Genomic DNA, 17,140 nt, shown 5'->3' on the forward strand with positions numbered 1-17,140 from the left:
GGTAACATTTTCCAGGTTTTTCTTTTTAGATTTTTTTAAATTTAATTTTTGAGAATTTCACACAAGAATAATGTACGTAAATCATTCTCTCCTGCTGTCTCCTCCCTCCAATTCCTGCCATGTCCCTCTCAAATTCATGACCTTTTATTTTTAGACACACACACACACACACACACCCCTACTGAGCTCATTTAGTGTTGTTGATTTGCTGACTTTGGGGATTGGTTAACCTATTAAGGAGCTTGTTCCTGGAGAAGGACTGATTCTTTTTCTTTCTCAGCAACCATTAATTGTAACTCCTCTTCTATGAATGAAGTCTTGTGAGAATTCTTCCATTCAAGTCCATGTTGTATGTGTATATTTGTTATATTTATGTAAACATTTAAATAAAGTTAAGAGCCATAGATAAACAAACAAACAAACAAAAACACAGTTCTAGACATGGGAAAACTCCTTACAAGTTGTTGATCAAGGGAGTCCAAGAGACCCCCCAAACCTTTTCCCTTGGCTGCCTCCCAGAAGTTGAAGGTTAGACCCTATTGCTGTATTGCCCAGCATGGCAGACATTTGGCTACTGAGTACTTAAAATGTGTAATGACAGAATTTGATTCTGACTTTTACTCAATATTAATTAAATTAAATTCAAATATTAAAGAACTAACAATATAAATTGGTTTTCTTAACAAACACAATTTTACTGATTAAAAGGGACTATGTTGAAAATTTATTATTCGAACTGAATATGTTACAAGTGTCCCTGGAGTTCAAACTACAAATTTTTCAATACAAAAAGTAAAACTATGTAAAAAAAATCTCTCATTAATATGTTTTACACTAATTAAATTTGAATTTCCTTGCCTAGATATACTGCTAAAATTTATTTCCCCTCTTTCCTTTTTTAATATGGCCATCAGGAAATGTAAAATCATGTGTGTGATTCATTTTCTATAATAAATGAGTAATAATACTCTAAAGAGAGAATTAAAAGAAGAAAATAACATATTCTTTATATTGAAATGTAAAGGACAGAGAATGGATAAAAATAAAAAAGTAATTATTTAGCCCAGATAACTATATGATGGAAGAATAACCCCACTTGAGACTAAATCACAGACCCTTCATTCCCCATAGACCTAGTCTTTGATTCCTCCTTCATCAAAACTGACCTTGGGAAGCCTATAATGGCAACCTCTGGGATGAGATTGTTCTCTGAAAGACTGATTGCTCACTGTCGGGACAAGATGTGCTCCCCACCTCTTACCAAAGGGCTTAAAATGGTGTAATAAACACATAGCTAGCAGAAATAGTATTAAACGTCCTCCCCTCTGGTATTTGTGAGGGCCTTAATGAGATAGAAGGACTATAGGAAAAGTTTGTGTCAAAATGATTCTTTAAAGTGAAGACGCAGATCAAAGTTCACCATTGCCAAATATACAACTTGAGGATGAACTCAAGTGCTGCTATTAATCATGGTTTCTGGGGATCTGATGACACAGATTAAATGGCTGTAAAGAACACTGCTGTGCATCATGTTCTTGCAACTGTCATCAACGCTTCTGCCAAGTGTCCGCAGATCGGGCGGAAGAAAAGCTGTTCAGTATTTATTGAGGTGTCTCTAGCTGAGCCTAGCCAAGAATCTGGACACCAGGTTTAAGTTCATGACAACACCTCAGAGGTGCCTTCCAGACCTCTGCTCCCTCAGGAAGGAAAGCCTGCGAAACTGAAGGGAGTATGGAGGTGGACCAGCGTGGGATCAGACAGCACATTAATATCATTGACACTTAGCTTTCAATCATGATACGACTTTCCACAAGTATTCCATAAAACATTTTAAGTAACTTATAATGTGCCAAAGTTCAAAGGTCTGCATCTTTGTGGAGTTCTTTTTTTTCCCTTTTTTCACAGTCAAAAAGGAAAAAAAAATCTCCCAAACAGAGATGCATCTTAAAGACAGCAGCTCACAAACACTGTAGGACCGGGCAGCATGCAGCTCAAATTTTTATTACCTTTTTTGCACAATTATCACAAAACCTGAATTTAACTAACAAATAAAAAACTTTACATGAGGACATAGCATTGAAACAAAGGCATGTGCATGTGAAGACACCTCAGAAGTGAAGAGGAGGGCATGATGTTGACAGAAGTGAAGCAAATGGTTATCGTTGGAGAGTGGCATGCATTGCACAGTTTCAGTGCCAGACGGGACCAAACAGAAAAAGAAGGAAACTTCAATTTTATTTGAAACAGGCTTCTTATGTTAACATAAAAAACATTTCTCACCCTCTCTTTTTAGTTAATGCTTGCATTCTTCTGGAGATGAGGTGTGGCTACAAATGCCAGTTTGATTGTGAGAGCCTGAGCCTCAGCCTGTGAGTGCTGGGAATATAGGAATGCATCACATGCCTGACAGGTAGAACAGTATCCCCAATGTTCTTTGCTTCCAGAAAGAGGACATGGGCGGCCATGTGTCCCTAGCAAAGGTAGGAGCACTCCATTGTGTTCAATACTCCAATGTATACTTGGGAGATTCTGCATAGCGTCAAACACTGAAACCCTCCGTTCAATGCTACCCTTTCAGAGTGCACCGTCACAACTCACCAACGCCTTTCTACAGACAGCACTCTGCAGTAAGCTCATATTTATTTGAGTTGATGTATGATTATTCTGTTTCTCTAATAGATTTCACATGCTGTGTGTAGAGGGAAATCCTGTGTCTCCTTTGCCACAACTTCCCCAACATTTAGAATTATACCTGACTTAGAGCTCAACACATATATTAAAGATGAAATGAATGGATAAAATAATGGCTTGATTTAGTTACTGAAAGCCATGAGGATTAGGCTTTCTTCCTTTGATTGTTATAGCACTGTGAGTATGCTAGCACAATGTTTTTTTTTCTTCATTTTTATTGTAAAGTATATATATATATATATATATATATATATCATAAAATTCAACTTGTAGAATTAAGATTTATTATTATTTATTATTTATTATTAAGATTTATTCTATCATTTATTTTGTATATGTCCTCTCTCTCTCTCTCTCTCTCTGTGTGTGTGTGTGTGTGTGTGTGTGTGTGTGTGTGTGTTTAGAGTCATGAAGATATCTAAAGATCTCTCAGAGCTGTAATTAGGAGGTTGTTATGAGCCCACCATGGAGTCTGAGAACCAAATTCTGGTCCTCTGTAAAAGTAGCAAGCACTCTAATTGCTGAAGCATGTCTCAAGCCCCTGAAGTGATTTTTAAGTGTTATAGTTCTGTGGATTTACCTGATGTGCAATCACCACCCTCCCACCCCACTCACCCCATCTCTAGAAACTTTCACCTTCTGTCTTAGTCAAGGATTAGACAACATGACCAAAAGTAACTTGGGAAGAAAAGAGTCTTTTGAAACTGACAGTTCTACATCATAGTGCATCACTGAAGAAAGTGAGGGAAGGAACTGAAGACAGGAACCTGGAGGCAGAACTGATACAGAAGCCATGGAGGAGTGCTACCAATTGGCTTGCTCCCCATGGCTTCCTCATCCTGCTTTCTTATAGCATGGAGGAACAGGAGCCCAAGAATGGTACCATCTACAGGGACCTGGTCCCTCCACATCTATCACCAACCAAAAATATAGACCATAGGCTAGCTGTCAGGACAATCTGGTGGTGATATCTTCTCAATTGAGGTTTCCTCTTCCCAGATGACTCTAACTTGTGCCAAGTTGACATGAAACTACCCATCACATCTTCTCAAACTGAAACTTGGAATTCTCCATCCCCTTCTTGCAGCTCTAACCATAATTCCTCTGCCTTTTGTTTCTATGCATTGGATTTTTCTAGGTACATTATATAAATGGGATCACAAATATTTGTCATTTGTATTTCACCTGAACACATTTTCAGGGTCCACCTACGTTGTAGTAACACACATCAGAACTTTATTCCTTTATGAGGCTAAAGATAAGGCTCACTAAGTAACAGCACATTTACAACCCGAGGTTCTCAGCCTCATAGAGAAGAAGCTGCCCTTTTAATAGTCAAATGGTTAAAGTCGAGTCCTTGATTCTTGTGATCTTTAGTTTCCTTTCTCCTTTCCAAATTCTTGTAATAATAAGCTCTTAATGTCATGCAGACTTCCTAGTGGCCCTGTCCCAATTTCTAACTCCTCAGCTGTCCACTCAAAGGAAGGTATTCACTGGAGATGGGTGACAAGCAGAAAAAGTTGTGTTGAAGGATATATGCTGAAGATTGGCCACCAATGGTTGTCCTCAACATGAACTTCACCCCTAAGAGCTAAGAGGACACCAGCTGCTAAATCATCAACTATCCACTGGCCTTTCTCTAACAGAGAGGAAAAGATACCAGCAAAGAGCATCTTCTTTGGTCTTTTCTATTCTGTTTGTTCTCTGTCAGGATTATTTCCTGAACCATTATCACTACTACAATCTACTTTTCTTGCAATAACACAATGTTTAGGTATCAGACAACTGGGGGTTCATCCCAACTTGCCATTAATAGTCAAATGGTTAAAGTCGAGTCTAACTCCTATGATCTTTAGCTTTTCTATTAGTAAAGCATGGGCAAAAACACCTCCCACAGTTGTTAGAAATGTTAAATAAAACAATGTTCTATGCACGACCACTCTGCAAATCAGATGCTATTATATCTAGTATGGGAAGATTCAACACTGGTTTCCCCCCCACACACACATGCCTTTTCTGTAGGGAATTACCTTTAATAGAGTAAAGCAAGAGGAACAATTACATCCACTTGTAAAGACTGATCTGGTTTGACACAGGAAGAGGATTTTAAAATAATATAGACAAGAGTTTGTCTAGTGCTCTTTAAGGTGAATGAGCATGGGCAGGGGAGAAAGGAATTCAATGGGGACGTGTTCTTAGCAGAGGAGGCAGGCCCTGACATCGGGACTGTAATCCAGAGATGTTGAACCGCAGAAGATTCTTTGACACACTGTATCATTTGAGCATAAACTCTGAGGATCTACTTCTTCCATCTAAGACCTATCTCCAACTTCCACTATCACCCAAAGTCACATTGTTATGACTCTACCAGTAGATTAACCTGTCACAACCTAAGCACCTCTCAGTGTTTGGTATCACAAGCTGGGACCAGGTCTCCAAAACATGAGTCGTTTGAGAGGATACTTCACGTTCTAACTATAATAGGAATTCTAATACTTAACTCTGCAGATATAAATATCTCTGCCTGCCTATTACTTAGTACTAGGTGCTGAGGTAAAAATACATGTCAATTCATTGTGGATTCCAATTATAGGTGGGCCGGTTGGCTTACAAGGAAAGCACACATTAAAATATGTATACACTTTAAGAGAAGTATGCAGGGCAAGAAAATCAGCTCAAACACATAAGGGTGCTTGACCCTCAGCCTTGCAACTTGAGTTCAGTTCTTGAAGCCTACCTGTGGAAGGAGAAAGGCAGCACCCACTCCCCATGTCATCTTCTACCCTTCCTAAAAGAACCCATACACAGAGTGAGTAAATAAACACAAAGGGACAAGTAGGCAGAGTGCTGTTGCAACGCTTCACAGGAAAAGTTGGTGGTATCTGTTTGAAAGAATGGAAGTTGGGAAGACTTTACTGAAGAAAGAAGTCCCTGAGGAAGTGCTCTAAACTGAGAAGGCAGATGTAGAAGGACATTCAGAACAAAGAGAATGGCATGGAAAGACAAGGAAGCTCCAACCTTCTCTGCAGACACCAAATCCAGACACTGTTGCTGTTGCTAAGAGGCGCTGGGAAGTTCTGCCAGTGCCTGATCAATGCAGATGTGGTTGGATGCTCATAGCCAACCATCAGACTGAGTTCAGGGACCCTGGTTGGGGAAGCCGGCAGAAGAACTGGAGGAGCAGAGGGTGATTGCAACCCCATAGGAAGAAAAATGTTGGCTGGCCAGACCACCCAGTGTTCCCAGGGACTAGACTACCAAGCAAGGAGTGTAGAGGGAGGGATCCATGGCTCCAGATACATATGTAACAGAGGATGGCCTTGTCAGACATCAATGGGAGGGGAGGCCCTTGGTCCTGTGGAGGTTTGATGTCCCAGTGTAGGAGGATGCTGGAGTGGTGAAGCAGGAGTGGGTGGGTGGGTGGGTGAGCACCCTCACAGAGGCAAAGTGGGGAGGGGAGAAGAGAGATGGGATGAAGCATTGTGGCAGGGTAACTGGGAAGGGGGATATCATTTGAGATGTAAATGAATGGAATGATTAAATAAATAAATAAATAAATAGCCAGGTGTGGTGGTGCACCACCTTTAATCCCAGCACTTGGAAGGCAGAGGCAGGCGAATTTCTGAGTTCAAGGCCAGCCTGGTCTACAAAGTGAGTTCCAGGACAGCCAGGGCTATACAGAGAAATTCTGTCTCGAAAAAACAAAATGAAGAAAGAAAGAAAGAAAGAAAGAAAGAAAGAAAGAAAGAAAGAAAGAAAGAAAGAAAGAAAGAAAGAAAGGAAAAAGCTAAAACCAAGTGATAATCTTTAAAAAAAGAAAAAGAAGTAGAACTCTCAACTCCTCCTTCAGCACCATGTCTGTCTGCACACTGCCATGCTTCTTGCTATGATTATAATGGACTGAGCTTCTGAAACTGTAAGCCAACCCCAATTAAATTATTTCCTTATAAGTGTTGCCATGGTCATGGTGTCCCTTTCACAGCTATGGGAACCCTAACTAAGACAAAAGCTATCAAGGAGGGTTGTTCAGTAGCTTTCTAGTATATGTAGCAGTGGCCCACAATGCATCTTTCCCTTAAGGGTCTTCCAAACAAGAATGTTTGGGTTTTTCTTGCCCGCACAGTGACTTCATAGTAAACCTGAATAGGCAGCAACCATTCAAACATAAACTACATCATAGTTCCGCATGTCAAGGTTATCAGACTTAGGAAAACAGATGAGCAAAAGCTTTAGAGGGTTCCAAAATACATTCACTCATTGCAAGGCCTCCTGGCACTTTGCATTTCTCTATACCAGCCTCTTTAAAGAATTCCTTTCCTGTTGCACAGTGAGAGCTTCTATTATGTATGAAGACATGTGGCTCAACTCATTTTGCCTTGAAACCAATTAGTCAAATTAAGAAAAAGGAATCTGTAAGTCCCTGCAATCCATTTCACCAAACACCTTTAAGAAAAATGTGCAGTTTTCCAAAACAAACCCTAAATAAGCACTTTTTTTTCTTTTCCTTCTAATAATGGAGAAATATTTTCTTACTGTTCTGCAAATAAAGTCAATTGGGAAAATGAATTCTAAATGATGCTAGGATTTCCAAAGAATACCACAAAACAAACTCGGAGTCAAGGCGATAATGCATCCCGTTTGCACCTTGGCACATGAGCAAGCAGTTTGCGGTGGCCATCTGGGATATGTGATGTCATAATAAAAGCGAGGGCATCAACCCATAGAAAAGTCAAGGGGCAATACATTTTTCCTGCCAGCTGTGATAGAGTGCTTTCTGAAGGGTTTTTGTGTTCTTCAGAAACCATTTTTACAAGGCACTGAAGGCACCAATGGTGTGTCATTCACTGCTGCCTGTGTCTAAAATAATGCTGGGCAAATAGTTAAGGCTTAATAAACAGTCACTGACTGAATACATATTAAAAATGCTGACCACTTTCTTTGGTAATAAAAAGTTCATGATGCTTTAGGATCCTTTTATTAAGATTCTGAAGGGATGATTTATTTCCTTAAGAACATTTCAGACCTGTTGGAAGAAGAGGCAATTTATCAATTACAATTAAATTTACATACTCTAAAAGCACTTTTAAAATGCATATCAGTTACCACTACTGCTACTATTAAGGGCGATGATATCACTAATAATAATAATATAAAACATCAGATTAAAAGAGTTTATCAAAATATCTTGGTTTTCACATCAAAAGCACTATCGAAAGAAGAAAAGTAAACAAGACCTCCCCAAAATTAAGGTTTTTGTGCTGCAAAGGACACCATTAAGGAAGCTGAAAGATGGCACACAGGATGAGAGAAAATATTTGCAAATCATATATCTTAGAAGGGGCATTGACTTAGTGTATACATAAAAATGTATATAATAATAATAATAATAATAATAATAATAATAATAAAAGTCAACCCGGTTAAAAAGTGAACAAGTAATATGTATGGATACTCCTCAAAAGAAGATACACAAATGGTCAATAAAGCAAAGAAAAAGATGTTCAGTATCACTTTTGTCATGAAAGAAATGCAAACCCAGCCATACTATGATGACATTGCAGAAAGATTGATAACAAAGTCAGAGAGGATATAAGAAGGTCATGGCTTTTCCTTGCTGACAAACATGAGAAATGGGCTTTTGAAGACAGTAAAAGAGTATTTCAGCAGCACATAGCTCCACACCCAGGTATAGACCCGAGAGAAACCAAGGTGTGTTTCTCTTGTCCTCACAATAATATCTGCAGTGTTTACAACAGAATTACTCATGATAGTTAAAAGTCAAAACGGGATGAGCATGTTAGTTCACTTCTGCAGTTGTAGACCTTGGGAGGCAGAGGTAGACAGGCGATTATCCCAGGTTTTTTTTCTAGAACTAATGATGGTGATAATTTGACAGGTCTATGGATACGGAAGCCCTTGAATTGTTCACTGCAGACAGGTAACTTGTATGATGTGTGAACAGTTGTCAATAATGCAAATATAAATATTATTGGATACTTTTAAATGTGGTGGCCATATTTCTGGCTAATTTATTACTTTTTAAATTCTTATGTGTTTATTTATTTATCATTCAGTGAGTATGGGTGCTGCCTTCATGTATGTCTGTCTGTGCACCATTTGTGTGTCTCGAATCCATGGAGGCCAGAAGAGAACATAGCATCCCCTAGGACTGGAATTACAGAGGGTTGTGGACCATCATTTCGTTACTAGGACTCAAACCTGGGTCCTCTGAAAGAGCAGATGGCACCCTTGACCACTGAGCCATCTCTCCAGCTCTTATGTCAGGTTATTTATGCTCATGTTGCCCTTTTGGGATACTATCATACTCTTTATTGTAATACATGCACATACCTCAAAATTTACTATCACATATATTATAAAATATGAAAATCAGTGGTATTAAATCTTGTTTCATGTTGTGCAACTGTGACAGTCTATCTCTGCAGGTTTTTTATCTTATTAAAATTGAAATCTCACACTGACTAAACAATATTGTACAAAATGAACAAAATGCCCTCAACTTCCAGAGCCCTTAAAATATTTGCAAGAATTTCCTTCCTTTGAAGGCTGAATAATATTCCACTCTGTGTGTATGTGTGTAGTTGTGCGTAGGTACACACATACACACAAAGAATGTCTTGATATTAATAGTAAGTCATTCTAGTGACCACAATAAAAGGATTCAAACATGAACACGGAATGTCTATGTGGATCTATCTAATCTTATACAAACTCAATCAACAGCAAAGTTAATTAATTGCTTCCTATTATGGCATCTGAATCTCAGCATGAATGGAACTTCGGGAAGACAAGTTTGTCTTCTCAAGGATCTGAATGGACTTAGAAAGATGTCTAGATACTTAACAAGATTTCTATGTTTGTTCCTTGTGATGAATATGGCATGCAATTAAGAGCAATATTAAAGGGAAATTTTATTATCATATTTTATGTACACTATGCACTATCAAATAAATAATCAAATATAGTTCCATTCAAATATGAAAGTGCTAAAATTTATCATATATAGTAACTAAGTAAAGCTCCATTCTATTTTTACAAGTTATCTTTAATTAAACCAGTACATTATAATAATTCTGGAGGTCCACTCAGGAGTGCAAAGGCTTCAGGAGCTGCAGAGCAGCGGGGACAAGGTCCTATGGGCCTACATCTGCACCATAGCCCTCTAAGACCAGTGTCTTGCCAGGAAAGAGATGGTCTCGCAGAAGTTCTAACACAGGCTTACAGACTCACAGGAGGAACAAGCTCCAGCCAGAGACAGCAAGAACATTTAACACCAGAGATTACCAGGTGGTGAAAAGTAAATGCAAGAATCTTACCAACAGAAACCACGAATATTTGGCATCATCAGAACCCAGTACTCACACACAGCAAGTACTGGATACTACAACACACTGGAAAAGCAAGATTCATATTTAAAATCACATCTCATGATTCTGGTAGAGGATTTTAAGAAGGACATAAATAGCTCCCTTATAGAAATACAGACATAGCTAAATAGGTAGAAGTCCTTAAAGAGAAAACACAAAAATCCTTTAAAGAATTACAGGAGGGGCTGGTGAGATGGCTCAGTGGGTAAGAGCACCCGACTGCTCTTCCAAAGGTCCAGAGTTCAAATCCCAGCAACCACATGGTGGCTCACAACCATCCGCAACGAGATCTGGCGCCCTCTTCTGGAGTGGAGTGTCTGAAGACAGCTACAGTGCACTTACATATAATAAATAAATCTTTAAAAAAAAAAATTACAGGAAAAAAAACAACCAAACAGGTGAAGGAATTGAACAAAACCATCCAGGATCTAAAAATGGAAGTAGAAACAATAAAGAAATCACAAAGAGAGACAACTATGGAGATGGAAAACCTAGGAAAGAAATCAGGAGCCATAGAAGCAAGCATCACCAACAGAATACAAGGGATAGAAGAGAGAATCTCAGATACAGAAGATTCCATAGAAAACATTGACACAACAATCAAAAAATGAAAAATACAGAAAAATCCTAGCACAAAACATCCAGGAAGTCCAGAACACAATGAGAAGACAAAAGGGAAGGATAAGGGGGCTGGTGAGATGGCTCAGTGGGTAAGAGCACCCGACTGCTCTTCCAAAGGTCCAGAGTTCAAATCCCAGCAACCACATGGTGGCTAACAACCATCTGTAATGATATCTGGCGCCCTCTTCTGGAGTGTCTGAAGACAGCTACAGTGTACTCACATATAATAAATAAATAAATCTTAAAAAAAAAAACGATACAGTAAAAAGGAAGGATAATGGGTATAGATGAGAAGGACGATTTCCAACTTAAAGGGCCAGTAAAAATCTTCAACAAAATTATAGACTAAAACTTCCCTAACCTAAAGAAAGAGATGCTCATGAACATACAGGAAGCCTACAGATCTCTAAAAAAACTGCACAAGAAAAGAAATTCCTCCCGTCACATAATAATTAAAACACTAACGGCACTAAACCAGGAAAGAATATTAAAAGTAGGGGGGAAAGGTCAAGTAACATATAAAGGCAGGCCTATTAGAATTACAACACACTTCTCAGCAGAGACTATGAAAGCCAGAAGGTCGTAGACAGATGTCATACAGACCCTAAGAGAACACAAATGCCAGCCCAGGCTACTATACCCAGCAAAACTCTCAATTACCATAAATGGAGAAACCGAAGTATTCCATGATAAAACCAAATTTACACAATATCTTTCAACGAATCCAGCCCTTCAAAGGATAATAAAGGGAAAACTCCAACAGAAGGAGGGAAACAACATCCTAGAAAAAGCAAGAAAGTAAACTTTCAACAAACCTAAGAGAAGATAGTCACATGAACAGAGTCCCAACTCTACCAACAAAAATAACAGGAAGCAACAATTACATTTCCTTAATATCTCTTAATATCACTGGACTCAATTCCTTAATAAAAAGACATAGACTAACAGACTGGCTATGTAAACAGGACCCAACATTTTTCTGCATACAGGAAACCCATCTCAGTGACAAAGACAAACCCCGCCTCAGAGTAAAAGGCTGGAAAACAATTTTCTAAGCAAATGGTCCCAAGAAACAAGCTGGAGTAGCCATTCTATCAAATGAAATCAACTTTCAACTTAAAGTTCTCAAAAAAAGATAAGGAGGGACACTTCTTACTCATCAAAGGGAAAATCTACCAAGATAAACTCTCAATTCTGAACATCTACGCTCCAAATGCAAGGGCATCCACATACACTAAAGAAACTTTACTAAAGCTCAAAGCACACATTGCACTGCACATAGTAATAGTGGGAGACTTCAACACCCCACTCTCATCAATGGACAGATCCTGGAAACAGAAACTAAACATAGACACAGTGAAACTAACAGAAGTTATGAAACAAATGGATTTAACAGATATCTACAGAACATTTTATCCTAAAACAAAAGGATATACTTTCTTCTTAGCAGCTCATGGTACCTTCTCCAAACTTTATCACATAACCAGTCACAAAACATGCCTCAATAGATACAAGAAGATTGAAATAATTCCATGCACCCTATCAGATCACCACTGACTAAGGCTTATCTTCATTAACAACATAAATAATAGAAAGCCCACATACATGTGAAAGTTGAACAACACTCTACTCAATGATAACTTAGTCAAGGAAGAAAGAAAGAAAGAAATTAAAGATGTTTTAGAGTTTAATGAAAGTGAAGCCACAACATACCCAAACTTATGGGACACAATGAAAGCAGTCCTAAGAGGAAAACTCACAGCTCTGAGTGCCTCCAAAAAGAAAATGGAGAGAGCATACACCAGCAGCTTGACAGCATACCTGAAAGCTCTAGAATAAAAAGAAGCAAATTGACCCAAGAGGAGTAGAAGGCAGGAAATAATGGGGCTGAAATCAACCAGGTGGAAACAAAAAGAACTTTACAAAGAATCAACCAAACCAGGAGATTGTTTGTTTGTTTGTTTGATTGTTTTAGAAAAATCAACAAAATTGATAAACCCTTAGCTAGACTAACTAGAGGGCACAGAGAAAGTATACTAATTAACAAAATCAGAAAAGAAAAAGGAGATATAACAGAATCTGAAGAAATAAAAAAAAAAAAATCATCAGATCCTACTACAAAAGCCTATACTCAACAAAACAGGAAACCCTGGATGAAATGGACAATTTTCTAGACAGATACCAGGTACCAAAGTTAAATCAGGATCAGGTTAATGATCTAAACTGTCCCATATCCCATAAAGAAATAGAAACAGTCATTAATATCCTCCCAACCAAAAAAAAAAAGCCTAGGACCAGATGGATTTACTGCAGAGTTCATCAGACCTCCAAAGATGACCTAATATCAGTACTCCTCAAACATTCCATAAAATAGAAACAGGAGGTACTCTACCCAATTCGTTCTATGAAGCCACAATTACTCTGATACCTAAACCACACAAAGACTCAACAAAGAAAGAGAACTTCAGACCAATTTCCCTTATGAATATCGATGCAAAAATACTCAATAAAATCCTCGCAAACCGAATCCAAGAACACATCAAAATGATCATCCATCATGATCAAGTAGGCTTCATCCCAGGGATGCAGGAATGGTTCAAGATATGGAAATCCATCAACGTAATCACTATATAAACAGACTCAAAGACAAAAACCACATGATCATCTCCGTAGATGCTGAGAAAGCATTTGACAAAATCCAACACCCATTCATGGTAAAAGTCTTGGAAAGATCAGGAATTCAAGGCCCATACCTAAACATGATAAAGGCAATATACAGCAAAGTAGTAGCCAACATCAAACCAAATGGAGAGAAACTTGAAGCTATCCTACTAAAATCAAGGACTACACAAGGCTGTCCACTCTCTTATTCAATATAGTACTCGAAGTCTGAGCCAGAGCAATTAGACAACAAAAGGAGATTAAAGGAATACAAATTGGAAAGGAAAAAGTGAAAATATCGCTATTTGCATATGATATGATACATACAATTTTTGGTGACCCCAAAAATGCCACCAGAGTACACCTGTGATGCTGATAAACAACTGCAGCAAAGTAGATGGATGTAAAATTAACTCAAACAAATCAGTAGCCTTTATCTACACAAAGAGTAAACAGGCTGAGAAAGAAATTAAGAAAACAACACCCTTCATAATAGTCACAAATAATATAAAATACCTTGGTATGACTCTAACTAAGGAAGTGAAAGATCTGTATAATAAAAACTTCAAGTCTCTGAAAAAAGAATTCTAAGATCTCAGATGATGGAAAGATCTCCCATGCTCATGGATTGACAGGATTAATATAGTAAAAATGGCCATCTTGCTGAAAGCAATCTACAGATTCAATGCAATCCCCATCAAAATTCCAACTCAATTCTTCACAGATAGATAGGGCAATTTGCAAATTCATCTGGAATAACAAAAAACCTAGGAGAGCAAAAACTATTCTCAACAGTAAAAGAACTGATGAAATCACGATCCCTGACCTCAAGCTATACTACAGAGCAATTGTGATAAAAACTGCATGGTACTGGGTACAGTGACAAACAGGTAGATCAATGGAATAAAATTGAAGACCCAGAAATAAACCCACAGACCTATGGCTGATCTTTGAACAAGGAGCTAAAACAATCCAGTGGGGAAAAGACAACTTTTTAAACAAATGGTGCTGGCTCAACTGTTGGTTACCATGTAAAAGAATGCAAGTTGTTCCATTCTTTTCTCCTTGTACAGAACTCAAGTCCAAGTGGATCAAGGACTTCCACATAAAACCAGAGACACTAAAACTTATAGAGGGGAAAGTGGGGGAGATCCTCAAAGATATTCTGGGGAAAAAAATCCTGAACAGAACACCAATGGCTTGTGCTGTAAGATCAAGAATTGACAAATGGGGCCTCATAAAATTGCAAAGTTTCTGTAAAGCAAAGGACACTGTCAACAAGACAAAAAGGCAACCAACAGATTGGGAAAAGATCTTTACCAGCCCTAAATCCGATAGAGTGCTAATATCCAATATATATAAAGAACTTAAGAAGTTAGACTCCAGAGAACCAAATAACCCTATTAAAACATGGGAGACAGAGCTAAACAAAGAATTCTCAACCAAGGAATACCAAATGGCTGAGAAGCACCTAAAAATGTGCAACATTCTTAGTCATTAGGGAAATGCAAATCAAAACAACCCTGAAATTCCACCTCACACCAGTCAGAATGGCTAAGATCAAAAACTCAGGTGACAGCAGATGCTGGCGAGGATGTGAAGAAAGAGGAACACTCCTCCATCGCTGGTGAAATTGCAAGCTGGTAACTCTGGAAATCAGTCTGGCGGTTCCTCAGAAAATTGGACATAGTACTACTGGAGGATCCAGCAATACCTGTCCTAGGCATATATCCAGAAGATGTTCCAATTGGTAATAAGGACACATGCTCCACTATGTGCATAGCAGCCTTATTTATAATAGCCAGAAGCTGGAAAGAACCCATATGTTCCTCAACAGAGGAATGGATACAGAAAATGTGGTACATTTACACAATGGAGTACTACTCAACTATTAAAAACAATGAATTCATAAAATCCTTAGGCAAATGGATGGATCTGGAGGATATCATCCTGAGTGAGATAACTCAATCACAAAAGAACTCATATGACATGCACTCACTGATAAGTGGATATTAGCCAAGAAGCTCAGAATACCCAAGATAAAAATCACAAAACATATGAAACTCTAGAAGAAGGAAGACTAAAGTGTGGATACTTCAATCCTTCTTAGAAGGGGGAACAAAATACCCATGGTAGGAGTTACAGAGACCAACTGTGGAGCAAGGACTGAAGAAATGACCATCTAGAGACTGCCCCACCTGGGATTCATCCCATATACAATCACCAAACCCAGACACTATTGTGGATGCCAACAAGTGCTTGCTGACAGGGGCCTGATAATGCTGTCTCCTGAGAGGCTCTGCCAGTGCCTGACAAACACAGAATTGGATGCTCACAGCCATCCATTGGACAGAACAAAGGGTCCCCAATGAAGGGGCTAGAGAAAGTATCCAAGGAGCTGAAGGGGTGTGCAACCCCATTGGAGGAACAACACTATGAACTAACCAGTATCCCCAGAGCTCCCTTGGACTAAACCACCAACCTAAGAAAACACCTGGTGGGACTCATGGCTCTAGCTGCATATGTAGCAGAGGATGGCCTAATCAGTCATCAATAGGAGAAGAGGCCCTTGGTCCTGTGAAGGTTCTATGCCATAAGTATAGGATATTGCCAATGCCAGGAAGCGGGAGTGGGTGAGTTGCTGAGCAGAGGGAGGAGGAGGAGAAGACAGGGGGTTTTCGGAGGGGAAACCAGGAAAGGAGATAACATTTGAAATGTAAGTAAAGAAAATGTCTAATAAAAAAAGAAAATAATTTTGATACTGCTATGTTCTTTGTAAGATATATATTGATAGATAGACATGCATATATAGAGAGATATAGATATATAATTTCAAAAGAATGAGCTTACTAATATTAAGCTAAGTACTAATAAATAGGTTTCAAACTTGAGAGAAATTTTCAAGATTCTCTAACTACACTTCTTTTTTGGATATTTTCTTTATTTACATTTCAAATGTTTTTGCCTTTCCAGGTCTCCCCTTCGGAAGCCCCCTCCCCCACACCCCTCCCACTCCCTCTATACTTCTTAAACACTAACAAACTTAGTCTCAAAGTGATTTTTTTGTACAAAATCTTGATTGAGAAATCTATGCTGTGCAAAAAAAACCTTCACTATTCACCAAGAAATCATGTTTTCACTCAACAAACAAACTTACCTACATATAGACCTGCAAAACAATACCAAGCTTCACATCTGTTGGGGGTTTCTATACTTTGATTACTTCAGTTATCTACTTCTGACACTGATAGTGTTGGTTTTAACCTGTCAAAAATATGGACAGCAACGTAACTGCTCGTGTCTTTAGCTCCATTCTCAACTTATCACTTCTCTCAGAAAGGATGATGAGATTCAAATACAATATGATAATCATTTAATGAAAACCTAGTTGCCAATGAAATGTTTGGGATATCCTTCATGTAGATGAACTAGCAAGCTCTAATAAGGAAACTTATGCTGAAATAAAGCATTCTATACAAACATCTAGCTAGACCCAGTGTGGCGGTCAGCAGCTCTGCCATGACACCCCAGTCTCATGGAATGGCTCCTTTAATGGCCCTCCACTAGGTTTCAGGGGAATCTGTGATTTCACTAGTCACTTTTTGTATCATCTCCTTCCCTCAACATTTCCCAGAAGGAACCTGCTGCAAAAATTAGTCCGTTTTTTACCCCTTCATAATCAAATATCCAGTTATCTCACAAAGCTGCTGTTTATTATGCAATAAAATCACTGTAAGTTTAAACTTGAGGGAGGGCACAATGAAGACCTACTTGCGTTT

Source organism: Mus caroli, unplaced genomic scaffold (assembly GCF_978045245.1).
Source record: "Mus caroli unplaced genomic scaffold, Mus_caroli_1 scaffold_11, whole genome shotgun sequence".
Lineage (NCBI taxonomy): Eukaryota > Metazoa > Chordata > Mammalia > Rodentia > Muridae > Mus > Mus caroli.